Raw genomic sequence first — 24,650 nt, 5'->3', positions numbered from 1 at the left:
AATACCCTCCCCACATAGTGGTGTAGGGTATAAATATTTAATTTGCGAACATTTTTTCGGTAAGAAAATTTCCCAATGGAGTGCTGTTGGAGTACATATCGAAATCTTAACTGGTGATGAGAAGACAATATCAAACCCATTTAGCAGATGAAGCAAGAACAGTTCAGCTTGGATTAAATGGAGAGCGGAGGAAAGACGCATGGTTACGATTGAATTCAATGGAGAATTTTCATAATTTGTGGTTATGTAATAACGTTCTTAATATTTTTGTTTCACATAAATAATAAATACATTTTATTTGTTCTGGGATATTTTGTAATGGCTTGCACATATTTGGAAGAATGTATCAAAACACGTGCTTTGGACTGCATTCTATTCTACCCCCAAAGGGTTATTTAAAATGCAATGCCAAAGAGCCAGTTAAAATGCAGTGCCAAAGGGTCAGTTAAAATTCAGTGCCACAGGGTCAGTTAAAATGCAGTGCAATGGAGTGCCTCTTTCAGTAGTCACGCTCTTGTAAAAATCATGAGTGAAAATGCATAATTTGATGCACTTCCAGATCACTTGTAGGTATGCAGTCGTACAAAGTGATTGAGAATTACACCGCAGATGTCATCCTGTTTGGTGAGATACTCAACTAGGTGTTTTAGCATTACCATGGAGATTCCATCAGGACCTAACGATTTGGACGATTTAGCGTTCCTAATGGTTTTCGCAACATCATCCATTGTAAATTCTGGTGGTTTCTCCTCGGCAGGAAGAAATTTAATGCGACATAGTACTGTTCTCTTCGCTATGTCACTCCCGGGGGTGCTCGATGAACTGTCTATTTTAATAACTTCTGATCAGTCGACGTAACGTCCGACTGAGGTCCTATCTTCCAACTTCCTTCCGTTACTCACAATTCCGATATTCTGGCTTCAATGTTGTAACTCTTCAGATGATTTAGCCACTTGTTCAGGTTATGCTCACCGACCAACTTGTTAACTTGCAGTGTCAGCTCTCGGACTTTTGGGTCACTGGGGTTGGCTCGACGAAGCTCATCACGCTCGTTTGCTAATCCCGCCAACTCGGCTGCGAAATTTGGTCTTACATGGGAAATTCGACCAACAAGTATATGGCGAACGGCTGTAGCAGGGATGATGTCTCGGAGCATCTTCTCGGCTACCCGGAAATCAGAAGGATTGGGCAATTCCCTGAAACGGTGATTAATTAACTCTCTGAAACTAGGTTAATTATCTTTCCCATGATTGATGAAAGTACGGTGTTCGGAGGGGATGAAATCAGGTGGTCCGTTGATGGAGACAATTATGGAGATATGGTCTGACACCAAAGAAACGACGGGCTGTCATATAACGCCATTTTTGACCAGGTGACACGATGGTTATATCGGACGAACTGTGACACACTCCGCTAATTCTGGTATTTGTGTGCTTATTGACCGCGCAAAATGCAGAGCTATCACTCTGCCCAGCCACTACTATACCTCATTGCCGTGGACCTAATGCCACAACTCATGATGAACATTAAAGTCCCAAAGACAAGACGGTTATGACCTTCCAATAGCTGGCTAATGTTGGACCTATAACCTGGAGTACAGATATTTATCGAAGGGATGTATAAGTCAACACTATACCCCTCTGGTCATTACCGTGGACCTAATGCCACAACTCATGATGAGCATTATATTCCCCTAAGACCATACCTTCTAAAAGCGGGCTAATGTTGGGTCCTGGCTGTCTCCAGATCAAAGAACAAGTAATCAAATTGATCATGTTGTAATAGATGGATGACATTCATCCAGCGTGTTGGATGTACGATCGTTCCGAGGCGCAAACATTGATTCGGACCACTACCTTGTTGCAGCAAAGGTACGTACCCGTCTCAACGTTGCAAATAAAGAACGAACAGACTCAACGCGGAAGTTGGACATCGATAGGCTGCAAACACAACAGATAGCCACAGCATATTCCACTCAACTAGCCCAATTGCTTGACGCGAGCACTTCTTGTCCCGATAACATAACAACACAATGGCAACATATTGCCCACTCCATGCAAACAGCCGCAAAAACCATGCTTGGATTCCAGAGACCTCCACAAAGGAATTCATGGTATGACCAGGAGTGTCGTGCTGCTACCGAAGAGAAAAATGCGGCATATAGAGCTACTTTGCAATCAGTAGCAACGCGTAGCGCGCGAGAGAGATATCGGGAGAAAAGGAGAGAAGAGAAACGTCTTTTCCGCAAGAAAAAGAGAGAAATGGAAAAGCGGGAGTGTGAAAAAATCGAGATGTACAGGAGCCAGAATGAAGTCCGAAAATTCTACCAAAGAGTGAAACATCAAACAGATGGCTTTGGTACAGGCACATCCTCCTGTAGAGACCAGCAAGGTAATCTGGTAACAGATACAGGTAGCGTGCTCAGGATATGGAAGGAACATTTCTCCAATCTGCTGGTATCCAATAGTAGCGAAGACGATGATACCACAGATCCAATCCCAGAAGATGGTATAGAATGTATACCGCCCGGCCAAGATGAGGTAAAGACAGCAATAAATCGGCTGAAGAATAATAAAGCAGCAGGAGCCGATGGCTTACCAGCCGAGCTGTTTAAAACCGGAGGCGACGCGCTGATAAGTTGTATGCATCAGCTAGTTCGCACCATCTGGCAGGAAGAACGCGTACCCGACGATTGGAACCTGAGCATCCTATGTCCCGTCCACAAGAAAGGAGATAAGACTGTATGCTCAAACTATAGGGGCATAAGTCTTCTCCCTATTGCCTATAAGATAGTGTCAGGGATATTGTGCGAACGACTAAAGCCAATGGTCAACGAAATAATTGGACCATACCAATGTGGCTTTAGACCTGGCAAGTCCACCATTGACCAGATATTTACCCTGCGGCAAATCCTAGAGAAGACCCAAGAGATGCAGATCGACATATTTCACCCTTTTGTCGATTATAAAGCAGCATTCGACAGTCCCCTCCGATCAAAGGTATTCCACGCAATGTCTGAATTTGGTATCCCCGCAAAGCTCATCCGGCTTTGTAAGATGACTTTAACTGATACTAGGTCCTCAGTTAAAATTGGAAAGAACCTCTCCGAAGAATTTTGTACCAAAAGAGGTTTCAGACAAGGAGACAGCCTTTCGTGTGACCTATTCAACATTTTGCTGGAAAAGGTAATACGAGATGCAAATGTCAAAAGAAATGGCACAATTTACACCAATAGCCACATGTTACTTGCCTATGCTGATGACATAGACATCATGGGACGATCAGTAAAGGAAGTAACTGATACCTTTAGGAAAGTCGAAGCAGAATCTGCGAAAGTGGGTCTGGCGGTAAACGGCGAAAATACCAAATTGATGGTGTCGACGCGCAAAGCGTCCATAGAGCTCGGACCAACTGTGGAAGTTGGTACCTACAATTTTGAGGTAGTTAAAGACTTCGTCTACCTCGGCACTGCCATAAACACAACAAACAACATCAGTTGTAAAATAAGAAGAAGAATTGTATTGGCCAACAGATGCTACTATGGTCTAAGTAAGCAATTTAAAAACAAAGCCACATCTCGTCAAACAAAAATAACACTATACAAAACGCTGATACTACCCGTGCTAATGTATGGCTCCGAAGCATGGGTACTTGCGCAAGCAGATAAGGCAGTGCTTGGTGCGTTTGAGAGGAAAATTCTTCGAAAGATTTACGGGCGTTGCGTTGACGGTGAATATCGACGTCGTATGAACCACGAGCTATATCAGCTATACAAAGACATGAATATACTGAAACGTATCGAGATGCAACGATTGCGTTGGCTAGGCCATATCATGAGAATGAGCGATGATGAACCCGCTAAAAAGGCGTATGAATACATGCCCCATGGAGGTGCACGCAGAATCGGCAGGCCTAAGCTTCGATGGAGCAAACAAGTGGATGAAGAAATGGAAAGGCGCGGTATTCCAAAAAGTCAAGCGAAAAACAGAGAGGAATGGAGATCTTTTCTTAGTTCGGTCTATGGAACAAATGTTCTGTAATGGGCCAACTAAGTAAGTAAGTAACTCTGCCTCGACAGGTCCATACCTGACTGCTAACCCCATATATTCCATGATCAGGTCATTAGAGCTAGGCTCAAAGGAGATTGATCTGTATTGAATAGACTGGTGTAATTCGAAAGCTAATCCCCTACCTCCACTTCTGGTGGGATTCTTCCTCAGTATGTTGTAAGCATCACAACGCTGTAAGCTGCAGTTGTTGTTGTGTTTGGTTTCCGCAGCCGTGACATTTATATTCTTCCGACTCATAAAATCCTCTATTTGCTCGATATAATCTCAGAGTCCATTGCAAATTATTTACAAAAAGGATGTATTTCCACGGATTGGAACAGAAGCGGCTGGTGTTAAGTGCTGCGTGCCCGGCTGCTATTGGGTTGACTACGGAGGACGACGGCGACTCACTGAATGCTTTACGCAGTATGTCGCCTTAGTCCCTCACATGGACGAGTTCAGAGCAACCTCTAAGATGCATCCAATCACGGCATCTATTGCATCTCACCAAAGTTTGAGTGAGACGGTTGCGGAAGTGATAAACCGAGCACATTCTTATTCGTCCATGCTTTATCTCGGTGCCGGCGCGGACCTATAAAATCCGGAGCAGGCATTCCGGGATGTGCGATACAAAGAAAAACATATGCACACTGAAGTGACAGCCGCTGGCTGGAACACGTGGGTTCATCGTTAAATATATTCTGTTCAAAGTCTCCCACTGTGACAATACGGTCAAAGTAACAATATAAAGGGTGCAAGAGTGCGAACAATGTGAGAACAGTTAACATACATTCCCTGCCAATAATGTTCAATATTTTGTTATAGCGGAAAAAACAGGGACACACAACATGTTGTCATTTTTGTTCAGGACAATAGAAGACAGTTTTGTGTACATTCAAAACATTCTATTCTATGTTCATAGATGAACAGGACATGCAAACAAAAATTGAAACGACATGTTGATAGATGGACATTTAGATTTGTCATAGAATTGCAATATTGATTAAATTTCAATCTAACTTACATTTCCCACTATTCGTTTTGATAACAAATGAAAAAAAATTAAACATGGGATTCAAATGGAACTACAAACAGTCACCAAAGCACAAACCTTTCAAAATGCTTAAAAAGTTCCAAACCTCAATTTGTTTTTATTTTTCGCTTTCCTTTCATAATGTCAAAGTAAAAGGACGTGGATTTTTTTCACGGAGGATTTTTGCGGCGTCCATTTGAAATGTAAAGTTAACCCCAGATTTTTTTTCTATGCTCACAAATCCTTCTATGTGAATGTGATTTTACTTTCCATTTTAGTTCGTTTTTTAATATTTTGCTGGCCTAATGAGCATTGAAATTTAGGTCGTAACTCTGAGCCAAGAAATACAATGAATACCGGACTTAGTAAAAACGAAGAATAGAAGTAAAGCAAGAGAACAAGAGAAAGTGAAATGTAATGAAAAAAGGAAACGACAAAAAAACGAATCGGATTTCTATGAAATTGGGAACATTTCATTAAAATAAAAGCATCAACCAACCCTTGCAGATTTTTTGTTTTATTTCGTGCAGTGCAAGAGATAAAAAATAGCTGGCACTGACTTGCTTTTTTGGGGTTGATGGTCAAGTGTTATATTGTACACTCGAGAAAAAAAGCAATCGTTTGGTTGTTATTAGAACACGGTCTTGTGTGGATGTCCTGTTTAGCGATTATATTCGGGCATGTTCTGCAATTCACCGTGCATCCATTTCACATCACACATGCACTTCACCTGTGAAAGCAATTGCTGTTCTGTATTTCACGTGAAAAGAGCTTTCATATTTCATAAAAGAACTTTGGAAAGCTTTATTAAAGCTTTCAAACTATATCATGAAGCAATAAGTCTGTCTGGTTACTTTCCCAGCAAGAACTTTCTCAGAGAGTAAGGGGTTTTTATTCTCTTTTGATAGAAAATTGTAAAAAGTAAACAGACACCTTCCCAGCAAAAACCAGCAAGCAATCAGCTGACTTGCCAAAACAGAACAATTTGTCCGCCAACAATGGAAGCAAACACGTTGTGTTTTATTAAAAATAAAAAAGAAAATAAAACAAAAAAGTATTTTTCCACTTTACAAATTTGTTCTCCATAAAACAATACAATTAGACTATGTTATTTCCACAATAAAATTGTTTTTAATGTTCACAAACATAAATCAACAAAAAACTAAAAACGGCTGATTGATTGTTTTCAGGAAGAAGAAGAGCTTGCAAGTGTTTACTAGAAGAAATTTGTCCAGCAAGAATTTGCAAGCTCTCAGTGAAAGAACTGTCAAAATGTCTCTCTCGAATCGCTCTCTTTTGCTGGTTTTTTGTGTTAACAGACGACTTCCAGCAACAATTGGTACAAATTGTTACAAATTTTACGGTAACCAGACACAGCTAATGAAAAAATATCAGTCTGTGTTGGCGCATCAACGAATACACATGCGTGTGTGGGTATGTACGCTTTGTTCTTTTGATTGTTTACGTCGTAAACTTTACGAAACAGACGTAAACAAAGAAACGAACTCTTACAAGAGCGCGTACATGTTGAATTTAGTACTTCAAGAAAAAATACATTTTTAAATCATATTTTGTTAAGAAAATTAAATATTTCTTTAAATGCTCATTGAAAACAAATTAACTTTTAGTTCTATGCAGTTTTTGTAGAAATTTTCAATTATTTTCTTTAAAAAATAAGGATTCACTCAGCTCTCGCCATCAAAATTTCAGTGTGAGGAATACACCTCAACTAGGTGTAAAGTGTGTTGCAGAACAGCTTTAGGTGTGTTCGATACACGTGAGGTGCAGAGGTGAATGCCAGAACATGCCCGATTGTCATTGTAGTTTCCAATAGTGTTTGGGAATCTTGTTCATTGAACGTATCGTTCTTTTTCATCCCGTCCACCAATGGGAACCAGTTCGTTGGCTCAATTTCGTTCAAAATAAAAATTCAGTCTCTCGTTTTTTGTGAATACCGTTCGGGCTTCCTGTTCTCATCATCAATAGATCGTATATCAACTTTCCAATCACTATAGGGACATTTATTTTTATTTGAAGATAACATATTCTTTTTAACTAATATAAATTTAAAAAGCACTCCGATCGATACTCGGAATATTTGTAATTATTGAATGATGTTAACAAGAAACAAGTAAGAAAGTGTCAGTCAGCTGTGCCGGCAGAGATATACCCTCAGCCGGACCTACAGGAAGTATCAATCTTGTAACTTCGTAACTAGGGCCGCATACACAACATGTGTGCAAAAATTTAAAAACGATCACATACGAGTCCTTAAGCTTCACTCTTCCCAAACTTTGCGTGGGAGGTACACCAAAGATTGGTCCAATGTAGTCAATATTCTGATATATTCCGAGTCTGTAAGAAATAATACGATGTACAACATTTGGAAAAAATCGGTTTCTCCCTTCGAGGGTTATTTAACGTATTACACAATTTAGTTGGTGCCCGCAGGCTTTTTTTTTTGAGCTTTTGGGACTTTATCTCAGGAAGTATGGATTTGCCACGGGAAAAGTTGCACCGTCGTAACAGGGACGGAAGAAAGACTTGTTGCAAAACAATTTCAAAACGATCGGAGATGAGCTGTTTTCCCAAATTTTGTCTGGGGGGTACACAAAGGACGGAATCGGTATATAGCCCATATTCCATCCTGATACATGAATGGATGAAATAATACGATGTGCAAAGTTTGGACCAATCAGAAACTCCCTGCGATAATTATCTTGCGGATTTGCCATTTGGGTTGATTCCGTCAAGGTTTCTTGGAGCTTTTATGCCAATATCTCAGGAAGTATAAACTTGTGCAAGAAAAAAATTGTACCGTCGCAAAGAGAGCCGCAAGGACAACATATCGAAAAAAATAACAAAACTATCTGAGAGGAGCTCTTAAACTTCACTTTATCCGAATTTTGTGTGGGAGGTACCCGAAGGAGTTGACCGATATAGTCCATATTCGAACCCGATCTATATCTGGAAGGAATAATACGATGTTCAAAGTTTGGAGCAAATCGATAGCTCCAGAAAAATTTTGAACTTTTGCGGGGGAGTTGTACTGATATGAACCATCTTCGAACTTAAACTAAGTTTGGACATAATAGTACGATACCCAAAATTTGGTTAGAATCGGTTGATCCGTTCGAGAGTTATCGTGCGCACTAGCCAGGCAGACAGACGGACAGACAGACTTGACATGACATGATATGACAAAATCGACTCCAATTTTTAATTCCGAAGATGGGTCCAATCGGTCCACTCCTTCGGGTACCTCCCCCCAAAAATGTTCGCAGTAACCGATTTAGTCCATGCTTTGAACATCCTGAAACTTCTACCAGACTCAGATGATGTTCCAATATGGACTAAATCGGTTCACTCCTTCGGGTACCTCCCACACAAAATTTCGGAAAAGCTCAGTTTAGGGCCAGCTCTCGAATCGCTTTGATTTTTGTTGTAACAACTTGTATTCACTGCCTTCCATACGACGGTATAAGTTTCATCAGGGGCAAGTCCATACATCCTGAGAAAATAGACTAAAGGTTGCAAAAACAAAAAAAAAAAAACGTCTATGACACCGTATGTAGTGTATGGAGCGCAAGGATTTGCCAAGGATCGGTCCAAAATTTGGCCTTCGTATTATTTTGTCCAAACTTAGTTTAAGTTCGAAGATAAGCCATATCGGTCCACTCCTCCATGTACCTTCCCCACAAAAGTTCAAAAATGGTCGGAAAAATTGTGTGCACGTTAACTCTTGAAGGGAGTGACCGTTGTAGTTCATACTTTGCACATCCTAATATATCTACCAGATTTAGGACAGGTTCGAATATGGACTATATTTGTCCACTCCTTCGGATACATACCACACAGAATTTCGGAAAAGTTCACTTTAAGACCTGCTCTCGAATCACTTTGATTTTTGTTAAAGCAACTCGCATTCGCTGCCGCAATTACGTCGCTAAAAGTTTTTTCAGGGGCAAGTCCATACTTCTTGAGAAAACAGCCCTATGTCACCATTGTACCGACCGGAGAGCACAATAACTGTTCGACCGATTTGGTCCACCATTTGGCGTTTGTCATATTTTGTCCAAATTTAGTTTCATTTCCATGGTGGGCTATACCGGTCCACAACTTCCGTTGCTTCCCTCCCAATATTTAAAATATTATGTACGATATCTCTTGAACGGGATCTGAACTTTGGATCTGTTAATATTTTGTCCAAATTTAGTTTAACTTCTAAAATGGTCAATATCGGTCCTCCCTTAGGGTACAACCCGCACAAAAGTTCAACATTTGTGTCTAAGTGAAGTTTAGGGTCTGTTCGACGATTACTTGGAAATGTATACCGATTCTGTTCATTGAGATCCTATTTACACCGATATTATGTTTTCCGTGGACAAGTCCATGCTTTGTCTATCTGTAGAAAAGATATGACTCCCAAAATAAGATTCACTTCCATAATGGACTATGTCGGTCCATTACTTCAAGTACCTCCTCTTTGATTTTTGTTCAAGCTTTGATTTTTGTTCAAGCCACCCGCATTTGCTGCCGCAATTACGTCTGTAAAAGTTTTTTTCAGGGCAAGTCCGTACTTCTTGAGAAAACAGCCCTATGTCACCATTGTACCGGCCGGAAAGCACAATAACTGTTCGACCGATTTGGTCCAAAATTTGGCATTCGTCATATTTTATCCAAATTTAGTTTCATTTCGATGGTGGGCTATAGCGGTCCACAACTTCCGGTACTCCCCCCCCCCATATTTAAAATATTATGTACGATATCTCTTGAACGGGATCTGAACTTTGGATCTGTTAATATTTTGTCCAAATTTAGTTTAACTTCTAAAATGGCCCATATCGATCCTCACTTAGGGTACCTCCCGCACAAAAGTTCAACATTTGTGTCTAAGTGAAGTTTAGGGTCTGTTCGACGATTCCTGGGAAATGTATACCGATTCTGTTCATTGTGATCCTATTTACACCGATATTATGTTTTCCGTGGACAAGTCCATGCTTTGTGGTTATACGATGATCACTGAAATGATTAGTGGGCGTGATATCTGTAGAAAAGATATGACTCCCAATATAAGATTCACTTCCGTAATGGACTATGTCGGTCCATTCCTTCAAGTACCTCCTCCGCAACACTTTTGAACTTGAAACTTGAACGGCAAGTTAAAAGGTCCAAAAAGGGTCAAAAAATTCTGAAAAGATTCTTAATACATTCGATCTGTCCGTAGATGAAAGTTTCAATTCACATTGGCTGAGGGTATATCTCTGTCGGCAAAGCCGACTGATACTTTTTTATTTGTTTCCATAGCTTTTCCCATGTGAATTCTAACTTTTTCACAAAAATGGACATTTTTTAAATATATGAGTTTTTTATAAGAGTTTTATGAAAACCCACGCAGTCTTTTGTTCAATTTTGGAAAAAAATTTAAATTTTTTGAAAAAAAATGTTTGTATTTTTTTATTTTTTGTATTTTTATGGTGTTTTTAGGTTTTGACCTTTTCCAAAATGTTAGAACATATGAAAAAAATCAAAAACACTCACATTTTGATGCAAAATATGAAAAAAACTTACTTACTTACTTAGCTGGCCCATTACAGAACATTTGTTCTATAGGCCGAACTAAGAAGAGATCTCCATTCCTCTCTATTTGTTGCTTTGCACACTGGAATACCGCGCCTTGTCATCTCATCATCCACTTGTTTGCGCCATCTATTCCTTGGCCTGCCAATTCTGCGTGCACCGCCATGTGGCATGTATTCATACGCCTTTTTAGCGGGTTCATCATCGCTCATTCTTATGATATGGCCTAGCCAACGCAATCGCTGCATCTCGATACGTTTAACAATATTGATGTCGTTGTATAGCAGATACAGCTCGTGGTTCATGCGACGTCGATATTCACCGTCAACGCAGATTGGTCCGTAGATCTTTCGAAGAATTTTTCTCTCAAACACACCAAGCACTGCCATGTCTGCTTGCGCAAGTACCCAGGCTTCGGAGCCATACATCAGCACGGGTAGTATCAGTGTTTTGTAGAGCGTTATTTTTGTTTGACGAGATGTGGCTTTGTTTTTAAACTGCTTACTTAAACCAAAGTAGCATCTGTTGGCCAATACGATTCTTCTTTTTATTTCACAACTGATGTCGTTTGTTGTGTTTACGGAGGTGCCGAGGTAGACGAAGTCTTTTACTACCTCAATATTATAGGAACCAACTTCCACAGTCGGTCCGAGCTCAATGGACGCATTGCCCGTCGACACCATCAACTTGGTCTTTTCACCGTTTACCGCCAGACCCACTTTAGCAGATTCTCCTTCGACCTTCATAAAGGTATCAGTTACTTCTTTTACTGATCGGCCTATGATGTCTATATCATCAGCATAAGCAAGTAACATGTGACTATTGGTGTAGATTGTGCCACTTCTTTTGACGTTTGCCTCTCGTATAACCTTTTCCAGCAGGATGTTAAAGAGATCACACGAAAGGCTGTCTCCTTGTCTGAAACCTCTTTTGGTACCAAACTCTTCGGAGAGGTTCTTTCCTATTTTAACTGAGGACCTCGTGTCAGTTAAAGTCATTTTACAAAGCCGGATGAGCTTTGCGGGAATACCAAATTCAGACATGGCTTGGAATACCTTTGAGCGCAGCGGACTGTCGAAGGCTGCTTTATAATCGACAAAAAGGTGGTAGGTGTCGATCTGCATCTCTTGGGTCTTCTCCAGGATTTGCCGCAGGGTAAATATCTGGTCAATGGTGGACTTGCCAGGTCTAAAGCCGCATTGGTATGGTCCAATAATCTCGTTGACCATTGGCTTTAGTCGTTCGCACAATATCCCTGACACGATCTTGTAGGCAATAGGGAGTAGACTTATGCCCCTATAGTTAGAGCATACAGTCTTATCTCCCTTCTTGTGGACGGGGCACAGGATACTCAGGTTCCAATCGTCGGGTACTCGTTCTTCCTGCCAGATGGTGCTAACTAGCTGATGAATACACCTTATCAGCGTGTCGCCTCCGGTTTTGAACAGCTCGGCTGGTAAGCCATCGGCCCCTGCTGCCTTATTATTCTTCAGCCGATTTATTGCTTGGCTGGGCGGTATACATTCAATACCATCTTCTGGGATTGGGACTGTGGTATCTTCGTCGTCTTCGCTGCTATTGGATACCAACAGATTTGAAAAATGTTCTTTCCATATCCTGAGTACACTATCTGTATCAGTTACCAAATTACCTTGCTGGTCTCTACAGGAGGATGTGCCTGTACCAAAGCCATCAGTTTGATGCTTGACTCTTTGGTAGAATTTTCGGACTTCATTCTGGCTCCTGTACATCTCGATTTTTTCACACTCCCGCTTTTCCATCTCTCTCTTTTTCCTGCGGAAAAGACGTTTCTCCTCTCTCCTTTTCTCCCTGTATCTCTCTCGTGCGCTACACGTTGCTACGGATTGTAAAGTAGCCTTATATGCCGCATTTTTCTCTTCGGTGGCAGCACGACACTCCTGGTCATACCATGAATTCCTTTGTGGAGGTCTCTGGAATCCAAGTATGGATTTTGCGGCTGTTTGCATGGAGTGGGCAATATGTTGCCATTGTGTTGTTATGTTATCGGGACAAGGAGTGCTCGCATTAAGCAATTGGGCTAGTTGAGTGGAATATGCTGTGGCTATCTGTTGTGTTTGCAGCCTATCGATGACCAACTTCCGCGTTGTGTCTGTTCGTGCTTTATTTGCAACGTTTAGACGGGTACGTACCTTTGCTGCAACAAGGTAGTGGTTTGCGCCTCGGAACGAAAGTACGTCCAACACGCTCGATGAATGTCTTCCATCTATCACAACATGATCAGTTTGATTACTTGTTAATTGATTTGGAGACAGCCAGATGCCCTTATAAATATCGAGATGATTAAATCTGGTACTGCTAACTAACTAGGTTCTTGCAGCTGCAAAGTCTATCAGCCTCATACCATTGTCAGATGTTTCACTGTGGAGACTGAATTTCCCGACTGTTGGGCCAAAGATGTTCTCCTTTCCAATTTTGGCATTAAAATCGCCTAGAATGATTTTAATGTCATGGGCAGGACAACGGTAATATGTTTCTTCTTAGCGCTCGTAAAATATATCTTTGGTCTGTTCGTCATTTTCTTCAGTGGGAGCATGAGCGCAAATAAAGCTGATGTTGAAGAATTTAGCTTTTATTCGAATTGCAGCAAGTCTTTCATTCACTGGGGTGAAGTTGGATACCAGATGTTTTAGTCTCGGACTAACTACGAATCCGCAACCAAACTCATGCTTTACGTTATGGCAGCTATAATACAGTGCGTCACCTTTAGGTTTTGTTGTGACGCCTTTCCCAAGCCATCGTATTTCCTGTATGGCAGTAATATCGGTCTTGTACTTTTCAAGTACGTCTGCCAATGCGAAGACTGCACCTTCTCTATAAAGAGTGCCAACATTCCAGGTGCAGATTCGAAGATCATGGTCCTTAAAACATTTGCGGGGTTCGTCAACTTTAGAGGGGTATGTTTTTCTTTTCTTTCGTTTTTTCATAGTAGGCTCTTTTTTCTAGGGGAGGGTTACTAACCCGACGCCCAAACCCAAGTTTTTAACGTTCTTATGGGTGAAGGTGCGGCACATGTTAGCTCACTACCTTTAATGGATGTTAAAGGCAGTTCCCCAGGTGACACCACGGGGAGGTCAATGTCCACTTGAGATGAAAGAGGGACCAAGATAAATCCTGGGCTTTGCCATGTTAAAACCGGTCAGGACCGTTCCTTGTTATCTTCCATCCCCTACGTCACACAGATGGACAGACAGACATGACAAAATCGACTCCAATTTTTAATTTCGAAGATGGGTCCTATCGGTCCACTCCTTCGGGTACCTCCCCCCAAAAATTTTCGGAAAAGTTGTGCGCACGATAACTCTTGAAGGGAGTAACCGATTTAGTCCATGCTTTGAACATCCTGAATTTTCTACCAGACTTAGATGATGTTCCAATATGGACTAAATCGGTCCACTCCTTCGGGTACCTCCCACACAAAATTTCGGAAAAGCTCAGTTTGGGGCCAGCTCTCGAATCGCTTTGATTTTTGTTGTAACAACTTGTATTCACTGCCTCCCATACGACGGTATAAGTTTCATCAGGGCAAGTGAGAAAATAGCCTGAAAGTTGCAAAAAACGCCTATGACACCGTATGTAGTGGTTGGAGCGCAAGATAACTCTCGAACGGATCTGCCAATTTGGTCCAAAACTTGGCCTTCATATTATTTTGTCCAAACTTAGATTAAGTTCGAAGATAAGCCATATCGGTCCACTCCTTCAGGGACCTTCCCCAGAAAAGTTCAAAAATGGTCGGTTGTGCGCACGATAACTCTTGAAAGGAGCGATAACTCTTGTAGTTCATACTTTGCACAACCTAATATATCTACCAGATATAGACTAGGTTTGAATATGGACTATATTTGACCACTCCTTCGGATACCTCCCACACTGAATTTCGGAAAAGTTCACTTGAAGACCCGCTCTCTAATCACTTTGATTTTTGTTCAAGCAACTCGCATTTGCTGCCGCAATTACGTCGGTAAACGTTTTTCCATGGCAAATCCATACTTTTTGAGAAAACAGCCCTAACTGAGAGCACAATAACTGTTCGACCGATTTGGTCCAAAATTTGGCATTCGTCATATTTTGTCCAAAGTTTGTTTCATTTCGATGGTATAACCGGTCCACAACTTCCGGTACTTCTCCCCCCACCCCAAATTTTTAAAATATGTCACTATAATGTTATGCACCCTATCTCTTGAACGGGATCTGAATTTGTCGCAAGTTCAAAGGTCCAAAAAGGGTCACAAAATTCTGAAAAGAATTCAAAATACATTGGCAAAGCCGACTGATACGTTTTTACTTGTTTCTATACCTTTTCCCATAGAAATTATAGTTTTATACGAGTTATATGAAAACCCAAGCAGTTTTTTTCAATTTTGGAAAAAAAATTAATTTTTTTTGAAAAAAAAATTTTGAAAATTTTTTTTTCTAATTTTTTTTCTAATTTTTTTCTATTTTTTTAAATTTTTTTTTGTTTATGATTTTTTTTATTAGGTTTTGACCTTTTCCAAAACGTTAGAACATATGAAAAACTCAAAAACACTCATATTTGCATCAAAACAACTCAAATTTTTAATTTTGGCCTTGAATTCCTCTGCAACCGCTAGACCAAATTTAGTGGCTTTGAATGTTTTGGAAGACTGAAAGTGTTATCTCTCGAAAAAAATTAATTATGAAAATATCTCTGTCCGTTAAAAAGTCTTGACCAGAAAAAACCCGATTCTTAACCACTGTGCACCGCAACTGTTGATCCAAACTCATTTTCGAAAAAGTAAACTGCACCAAACATTCATACGTTATGAATGGTGAGGCTTCTCAAGAATAACTATTGGGGTTTCCGATCTCCAGATGCTACACTTTGGCTTGTTGGACCTCAACATGTGGAAATGGGCCTTAAGTTTAGCAAACTGTGGTCAAAAAGTAAATTTGGCAAATTTTATTTTTTTTGACATTGTCTGTGATTTATTATACACAATATTTTTTCCAGAGGTTATATAAATTAAACTGAGATTTTTCCCTCTGCCTTAAAAGAAAAGGGCCAGCATTTAGTAATGACAGTAGCAATGCCACCTTCAACTACGGACTACTGCAACCACTTAAAGTGTTAGCCTTGCATATTTTTTGTTATGTCCTATTTTCATCAGTAGAAGTTTTCGTTTTTCGCTGTGCGAATGAGTAGATTATTCTTTTTGTTTTCATTCATCTGTTTTTGTTGTTCATCTTCGTTTTTTGTTTTTATTTGAGGGGCCCACATTGACCAAAAAACCCCCAAAAGTACAAAAAGAATGAATTCAAAAGCGAATAAAAAAATCGCATACAAAGTTAGCTTTTAAAGGACTTGTAGGTTCTGGGGTTTTTTGCGGCAAACGACAACAAAATAAAATTACTCGACCCTTTTACGGACATCTCATGGTTAACTCAAGAAGAGGTTGTTTTCCCTCAAAAAACAACAGCAACGGAAACACCCACTCAAACCCAAGCACACATTTTCGTTTCGTTTTTTGTTTTGTTACATCCATCTGTGGCAAGGTGCATATAACAAAGAACCCCAAAATGCGATTGATACGTGGCGTAGCAAAAAGTGATATCCTTAATTCGTACAAAGCAAATCCGACCAAACAACACAAAAAAGTAAAACGTGCGTGATGTGTCTGTCACATGGTTCTTTTTTTCTTTTGTTTTTCTTTCCACATCAACCAAATGCTATTTAAGCATTCAGTGTCCGAACTACCTGTGTGGCCTCGCATGTATTTGGTTTAATGGACTTTCACATCCATATTGAACACCAATAACAGTTATTCCATCTGTTGGTGACACAAACAATGACATTCCTGCGTTTAGTTGTTTTTTTTTCTTTCGCCTGTGGTAGTTTGTTAATGTACTTCGAATTGGAATAAAAGTGAAATGAATTTTAGTGACGCAGTTGATTAAAGGAATGTGATCCTTAAATTTATTTTTTTATAAAATTTCCATTAAATTTGTGTCAAAAACATTAGAAATTGAAGCATTGAAATATGTAATTAAGTTCGAATAGGACACAACTTTTTCCTAAACCAACACAAGATATATTGAAATTACAGGTTGTTGTTTTATGGGAGAAAACAAGAAAGAAAGTAACAGTCAGATGTGCTGACGGAGATATACCCTCAGCCTATGTGAATTGAAACTTGCATATACGGACAGTTCGAATGTAGGATTAGGATTAAAGTTCATGTATAGCGATGCTATTGGTTGTGATCCTGTTTGCAGCGATATTATGTTTTTCGTGGACAACTCCATGCTTCCTGGCATACTGGCCAAAAATCATACGATGACCCACTGAAATGACTAGTGGACGCGATATCTATCGAAGAGATATGACTCCCAAAATAAGATCCACATTCCTTTAAGTACCTCCTCCGCAACATTTTGATCTTCGAACAGACCCTAAACTGCACCTAGACACAAATTTTGAACTTTTGTGGTGGAGGTACACTAATGAGAGGGCCGATAAGGGCCATTTTAGAAGTTAAACTAAATTTAGGAAAAATATTAGGAGATTCACAGTTTGAGCCAAATTGGTTGCCCCATTCAAGAGATATCGTTCATACCATTTTAGTAACATTTTTTAAATATTGGGGGGAAGTACCGGAATTTGTGGACCGATATTGCCCATCTTCGAACTGAAACTAAATTTTGGACCGGTTGATCAGTTCGACAGTTATCGTACCATAGGTACCATAGGGGTGTTTATACACCTTTCGGGCTATTTTCTCAAGAAGTATGGACTTGCTCCTGAAAAAACTTTTATCGTCGTAATTGAAACAGCGAATGCAAGTTCCTTCAAAACATTTTTTCGAACATTTTTGAACTTTTGTAGGGGAGGTACCTGAAGGAGTGGGCCGATATGGCTTTTCTTCGAATTTAAGCTAAGTTTGGACAAAATATTGCGAACACCAAATTTTGGACCCAATCGGCAGATCCGTTCAAGAATTATCTTGCGCTCCAACCACTGCACACGGTGTCAAGAGGTTTTTGCACCTTTCAGACCATTTTCTCAGGAAGTATGGAATTGCCTCTGAATACAAGTGCCTGCAACAAAAATCCAAGCGATTCGGGAGCAGGTACTGAACTGAACATTTCCGACATTTTGTGTGGGAGGTAGCCGAAGGAGTGGACAATTAGGTCTTCTTATAGTAGACCACAAAGTCTTCTTATAAAAGACCACAAGGTCTTCTTATAATAGACCACAAAGTCTTCGTATATAAGACCACATATTCTTCTTATATAAGATTACAAAGTCTTCTTATATAAGACCACAAAGTCTTCTTATAGAGTACCACAAGGTATTCTTATAGAAGACCACAAGGTGTTCTTGTTAAAGACTACAAGGTATTCTTATTGAATACTTCAAGGTCTTTTTATTGAAGACCGCAGAGTCTTCTTATAGAAGACCAAAATGTCTTCTGATAGAAGATCCAGTACATGGAATGTATGGGGGTAGCAGTAAAGTGTGGTAGTGCCGAGGTAGAGCTGGTTAATGTGTACATACCGCCGATGAATAGTTGTGCCTAGCGTTATATGTCCCACATTAGTTCACTATTGGAGGACTATTATCGCCTGGTGCCAGAGGACTTCAATGCCCATCATGAACTTCAGCATTCAGTCCTAGGTAATGACCAGGAGGGTACAGCGCTGGCCGAACAAATCAATAGCTCCAAATTGATAGCACGCTGAATGAAGACGCTCCCACGAGTTTAAGAGAATATTGCCATAGCTCGCCAGATATCACCATTGTGGCACCAGGTCTGATAAATGACGTATCCTGGCAACCTGCCATATACCTTGACTCAGGCCACCTTCCTATCATCGTCTCCATAAATAGAACACTCGACTGAATAAGCAGCAGCCGCTCGCTACCTACCTGCTGGTCGAATACCAGAAATCAGATCGAATTTGCCAGCAGAGGGGACGGGACTAGCAAATGAGCGTGATGAGCCTCGTCGAGCCAACCCCAGTGACCACAGAGTCAGGGAGCTGACACTGGAAGTTAACAGGCTGGTCGGCGAGCATTAGCGGAACAAGTGGGTAAATCATCGGAAGTGTTGCAACATTGGAGCCGGTATAAGTGAATTGTGGGCAACGGTTAAGTCACTCTCGTACCCCGGTAGGCGACGTTACGTTGATTGACCCGAAGAGGTGCGCAAATTATTTCAATCGACAGTTTGTCGAGCACCGCGGGGTAACAGGATGAAGAGAAGAATACTACGTCGCATCAGATCTCTTCCTGCCGAAGATGAAACACCCCAGTTTACAATGGATGATGTTGCGAATGTCATCAGGAACGCTAAATCACCCAAAAGATTGGGCTCTGATGGAATCTCCATGGTAATGCTGAAATAGCTGGATGTGCCGGGAGTAGAGTATCTCACTAAATTTCTCAACCTGTCCCTAGCCAACCACATAGTTTCCGAAGCCTGGAAAATGGGCAGAGTGGTTCGCTACTAGCAAAGGTGAATCGTACAGACAGATTTCGCTTTTGCCGCCTGTAGCAAATACCCTTTAGGTTTCAGTCCTCCTCAGCGTCAGAAAAAGCTATTCAGTTGCCGATCATCAGCATGAATTTCGTAAGCAGCACAGCACGACAACGTCCACACGTCCATCTCCACATATATTTGTCGAGGACTCAACGAGGATAGGCCGTGTGATAGAACGGTGATGGTGGCGCTTGACCTATCAAAAGCCCTTGATACTGTCAGGCACTCCACGCTGTTTGAGGACATTGAGCAGACAACCCTCCGGCCTAGTCTGAAACGTTGGATAATCAATTATATGTTTGGACCCCAGGCGTACGTGGAATTCATGAACAAGAAGTCCAAACCCCGTATAGTGAAACAGGAAGTTCCCCAAGGTGGGATGATATTTCCGGAACTGTTTAACCTCTACCTCTCCTGTATTCCGCCCCTTTCATACGGTATTGAGATCGTAACATATGTGGATGATTTTACGATCCTGGCGTACCTATCCTGATGACATCTGTGAGAAATTGAAGTCCTATTGCCACTAAATCTACTGACAGTCTGTTCACCACATGGACGGCTCAGTATAGAAGAGAGTTGAATGTCGTGATTGATGATAGAAGAATTCCGACCACAAACTTCCCCCTAAATTCTAGAGGTCACATTCGACACTACGTTCACTTCGTCCGCGTATGCCGCATCTATCTGCGACAAACTGAAATGCAGAAACAAGGTTCTCAAGTCTCTAGCCGGCAGCACTTTGGGTGTAGATAAAGAAACCTTGTTGACCACATATAACGCGATAGGTCGGTCTGTGGTTAGCTATGCGGCGCCAGTTTGATCCCCGAATTTAGTTGATACGCATTGGAAGGAGATTCAAACTTGTCAGAATGCCGCACTGAGAACAGCAACAGGGTACCTCCTCATGTCTTCAGTGGACCATCTACATGAGGAGACAAAAAATTTTCCAGTACAACAACACACTGAGATGCTTTCGTTGCACTACTTGCTCGGGTGCTACCGTGAGAGCCATCCCAATCACCATCTTCTGGCTAGGCCCGACACACCCAGGCATATCAGGAAAGATATTCATGCTCTAGAGAGGGGGGTCCAATAATATTGGAGAGAACCCCCCTAGATCAACAGGCATATCAGGCAGGTCTGAATAGCATTCACACGGACGCAGTTGCTAAGGCCATAAGCAAATACAGTGTGAATAAAGTTCTCGGAGTACATCCCCCTTCTATCACAGCTGAGTAGCGCCAACTGCATCGACAAACCAAAGTAGTTTTGGCTCAACTACGCTCGGGCTATTGCAGTAGCCTAAATTCTTATTGGGCGGATATTGGTCACGCCGTGCAAAACATCTGCTTAGTATGCGGCATCGGCCCACACGACCCACTGCACTTTTTCAGCTGTACTGCCAAACCTACTCATCTAACTCTACCTTTGAGCTGTCGTAGGTCTTCAATAACGTCAACCATGCCAAGCTGTTCAAGGATATGGAGACGAGTACTCTACAGCCGAGTTTGAAACGTTGGATAATCAACTATACGTGCGGACGCCAGTTCAAAACACGTCGAGTGAAACAGGAAGTTCCCATGGTGGGGTGATATCTCCGCAACTGTTTAACCTCTACCTTTCTGAACTTCCACACAGTATAGATCGTAATGTATGCTGATCTAGTGCACTTCTTCTATCTGAGGAATATGAAAATATCGGCCGCTAAATCTACTGTTCACCACTTCGACGGCTGAAATGACGGTCCTACTGAACACAGTGGAAGCCAAAGCTTTTTGCGATAGGATTAGAAGTAGGAACAAGGTCCTCAAGTTGCTGGCCGGCAGCAGTTGGGGTGTTGACAAAGAAATTATGTTGACCACTTACAAAGCAATAGGTCGGTCTGTGGTAAGATCTGTGGCGCCAGCGCCTAATCTTGGACCTATATTGAACATTTTTTGCAAGGAGATTTGTTTTTCTCTGAGAACTCAGATTGCACAATACAGCCAAATCGGTTGGAAAATTTGGCTAAAATCCTCAAAATACCGAATATCTGGAGGTACGTTTATATGGTTTTATACCTAAACTTGCACCTACATATATTGAATATTTTTTGCAATGATGTATGTTGTTCACTCAAAACTCAAAAATTACAGCCAAATCGATTGGAAAATTCGGCTAAATTCGTCAAAATACAAGAAATCGGGCGGTACCTCTATATTTTCGGCTCGTTATAAAACTATGTTTAAAATTTCGAGGCAGTAGCTCGATTATAACAATTTTTGGCACTCCTTTCCATACAAGTGGGACCACTGTTCGGTGTTTCAACACAACATGATGTTGTCGATGCAGTACCTTTTTGGTCGTTTTCGCAGTAAGCATCCTTGTCACGATTTAATGGACAAGCTTCCTCACCCAGGCATGTAAGGAGAGATCTTCATAATCTAGAGAGAGAGAGAGAGAGAGGTCCAAAGGTATAAACGAGAACCTCCAACGAAACTATCGGACAGGCTCGAAAAGCATTCATGCTGATGCAGTCGCACAGGTAGTACGGACATACATCCATCGCAGCAAAAGAACGCCCACTGCCAAGGCAAACACGAGTGATTTTAGACCAGTTAAGATCCGGACTATTCAGCCTCCTCAATTCTATCGGGCCAGAATTGATGCCACGATACCCAACACATACCCGGCATGTAGATTGGGACCACACGACACGCTGCATTTATTTAGCTGTCCATCCCACTCACCTGTCTCCTGATTCTTTATGGACGCAATCAGTCCATGTTGCAGAGTCTGGAGTCTGGATCCAGAGGAACCAGAACCTGATAACTGAAATAATACATATTTGCGTTGCTACAACACGAACAAAAGCTCCGAAAAAGCCCTACTGCCACAAATCAAAGCTTTCAGTTTAATTAACAAATTTTCAGAAAAACAGAATTTTGTTGGTTTAACCCAAAAATATTTTCATGTGTAAAAACTTATATTTGCAATATACTATTTTTCTCGGAATCGTTTTTAATTTTAATCTCCGCATTCATCTTCCAGTAATCTATCATTTCATCGCTTACCAGTTCACATGAAATTGCGATTATTCATGGAAAACATTCTTTTGATTAACTGCTGACCTTTTTGTGTGAACCAAAATAAAAACCAAAAATAAAGCCACTTTACAAGCACACAAATTGTGGCATGCCACACACGGGCACAAAAACACAGATACTGCCCCCAACCTACAAATGTAAATGCAGAAAAGGGTGAAAACCTCATTTTAACAATTTCCAACAGCAGCATTTTGACCAACTTTTGTCCATACGGACATGCACTCGTTCGCTCTCTACGCCGCTCATATTGACCCAAGGCCATACGAAAAAAGCATCATCATCATTACTTTAACCTTTTATAGGAGCAATGAAGAGGGTGGATAAGTAGAGAATTTAATAGCAAGTGCATGCGAAAAACCAACGCTTTTTTCACTGACCTACAACCGGGTAATGCATGTTAATAAATTTGCATGCAGGTTACTGTTGCTATTGCCGTTGTTAATTGTATTTGGCTTTGACATTAACATTTGATGACACTGACAGCCGGTTGTTTTGGTCAAGTGTGTTGTGACTTTGGTTTGGATTTAGTTTAATGTTTTTGGTGTTGTTGTTATTCTACACATTTTAGTGTGACATGTTTTGTTGGGAAATTATCACAAAAAAAATCGAGGATAAATGGCTTCCATTACGAACCAATTGATATGCCATTATCTGTGATGCGAGTTGCCTTTTGTGATGTTGTCGTCATTTTTATTTATGACAATTATTTTGACGTCTTTTTTCCTCTACGTTGTAGTTAGTTTTGTTGTATTTTTTGTTCTGTCTCGATTTTATGTTTTATTTCGTTTTCACTCTCAATTGATTTTAACAACGCATCATCATTATCGCCAGAGAGACATTATTTTTTGTTGCTGCCCTTTTTTGTTTCGTGTTCGGGTATTTCAAATTGTAATCTTTTCGTTATTATCGCATTTATTGTTTATTTGCAAGTGTTTGAGTCAAAATCAATTTTCGTAATGGTTTTCATTGTCGCCATTTGTGTTTTAATGGATTTCAATCAATTTTGAAATGTTATGTCGTTTTATAATGTAATTGTTTTCCATTGATTTCTGAACCGCTTTTATGGGAAGTGGTTCTTGTAATAGAAACGATGTAATGTAGTGCATATTTTTAGGAAATGAATTGAAATTTTAGTAAAATTAAAATACACATTAAAATGTGTGATGTAATTTAAGAAGAAGGTTAGGTTGAGTTGAGAAAAGGGTGCTACAAAATGGCCACAAATGCCCGTGTGGATATACCAGACTATATATCACCAATATTTTTGAAAATTTAACATAGCTGAAGCCAAGGTTTACCCTCTTAGAATAAGCGACTTGTGGTTCTATATTATACAAATGAAATATTTTTGGATAAAATGAAATGTTGTTGGACGTGGCAAAAAATATTGGCCTTAAAAGATAATTTGTGTGGGAGCTGTGGCTATATTTATGTTAAAAAATGGGTAAAAATGGGTTGAAGCCACCATGTCTTTTTTTGTTTTCTCTCGATTTGTGAGTAAACCACACTTCTCTCGATTTTCCTGTCAAAGTAAAAGTAGAAGCAAACTAAATAAGGATCATCTCACTTATGTATTACTTTTCAAAATTTGAACTGCTTCTACCATTAAATGATGCTGACATTTTGAAGCCAGATTTACAGTGTTTTTTGAAATTTTCTTCTAATTTCATCCCGCAAACAGTTTTTTCAAAAAATCATATATAGGATTGTAGTACTTGCGATTCTGAGTTATTTGATACGACTAATGTGAATGTAGTATTCACAGCTTCATAGAAATCTACATCCAAATGCGGAAATTTTGTGCGAACATTTTTGTAAAAAGCATATTTTTCGGGCCAAATTTTTACAATTGTCATTCGATTTCCTCGTACTTGATTGCACATTTTAGTTTTTTACGTTCCGGATCTAATAAATCATTCCCCGTGAAAATACATCCACTAAAACGCGAGTTACAAGAAAGTCCAAAGTAGAAAAATCACCTAAAATTGTTTTTGGAAATATCGCGTATTTTATCGCGTTTTCTGCCGTTCGTTTCCAGTGCAATGAAACAACTAGTACAACATCTTCGTTTTAGCGAAAAGAGAGATTTGAAAACTTCATTGATAAGGGAGCTAAATTCATTGTATCCCAAAAAATAGTGTGTGATGCTACATCCACGGATCTTTATTGATCGCCTTGAAATAGATATATATCGATGTAGATTTTCATGGTGGACATTGAAATCGGATGCGGACCAAAATTGTATGCACTTTGCGCATATTAGCGATAATTTATAGGTATTTTAATGCTATGATGCAGCTGATGCTACATCTTAGCCTCCAAATTAAATTTCGAAAACTATATACAAATTAACAGATAT

General features: G+C 40.3%; 1 protein-coding gene and 1 long non-coding RNA gene across 2 annotated transcripts in view; one reads left to right on the top strand and one right to left on the bottom strand.

Moving 5' to 3' along the window:
- LOC141394801 (protein eyes shut-like) overlaps positions 1–24,650 on the bottom strand; it is a 423,861-nt gene that overhangs the window by 52,654 nt on the left and 346,557 nt on the right.
- LOC141394803 (uncharacterized) overlaps positions 1–24,650 on the top strand; it is a 340,204-nt gene that overhangs the window by 34,154 nt on the left and 281,400 nt on the right. The window lies entirely within an intron of this gene.

Source organism: Musca autumnalis, unplaced genomic scaffold, assembly GCF_047663935.1.
Source record: "Musca autumnalis isolate F117 unplaced genomic scaffold, ASM4766393v1 scaffold_2, whole genome shotgun sequence".
NCBI classification, from domain to species: domain Eukaryota; kingdom Metazoa; phylum Arthropoda; class Insecta; order Diptera; family Muscidae; genus Musca; species Musca autumnalis.
The sequence above is the reverse complement of the archived record's forward strand: the minus strand, read 5'-3'. Positions and strand labels throughout refer to the sequence as shown.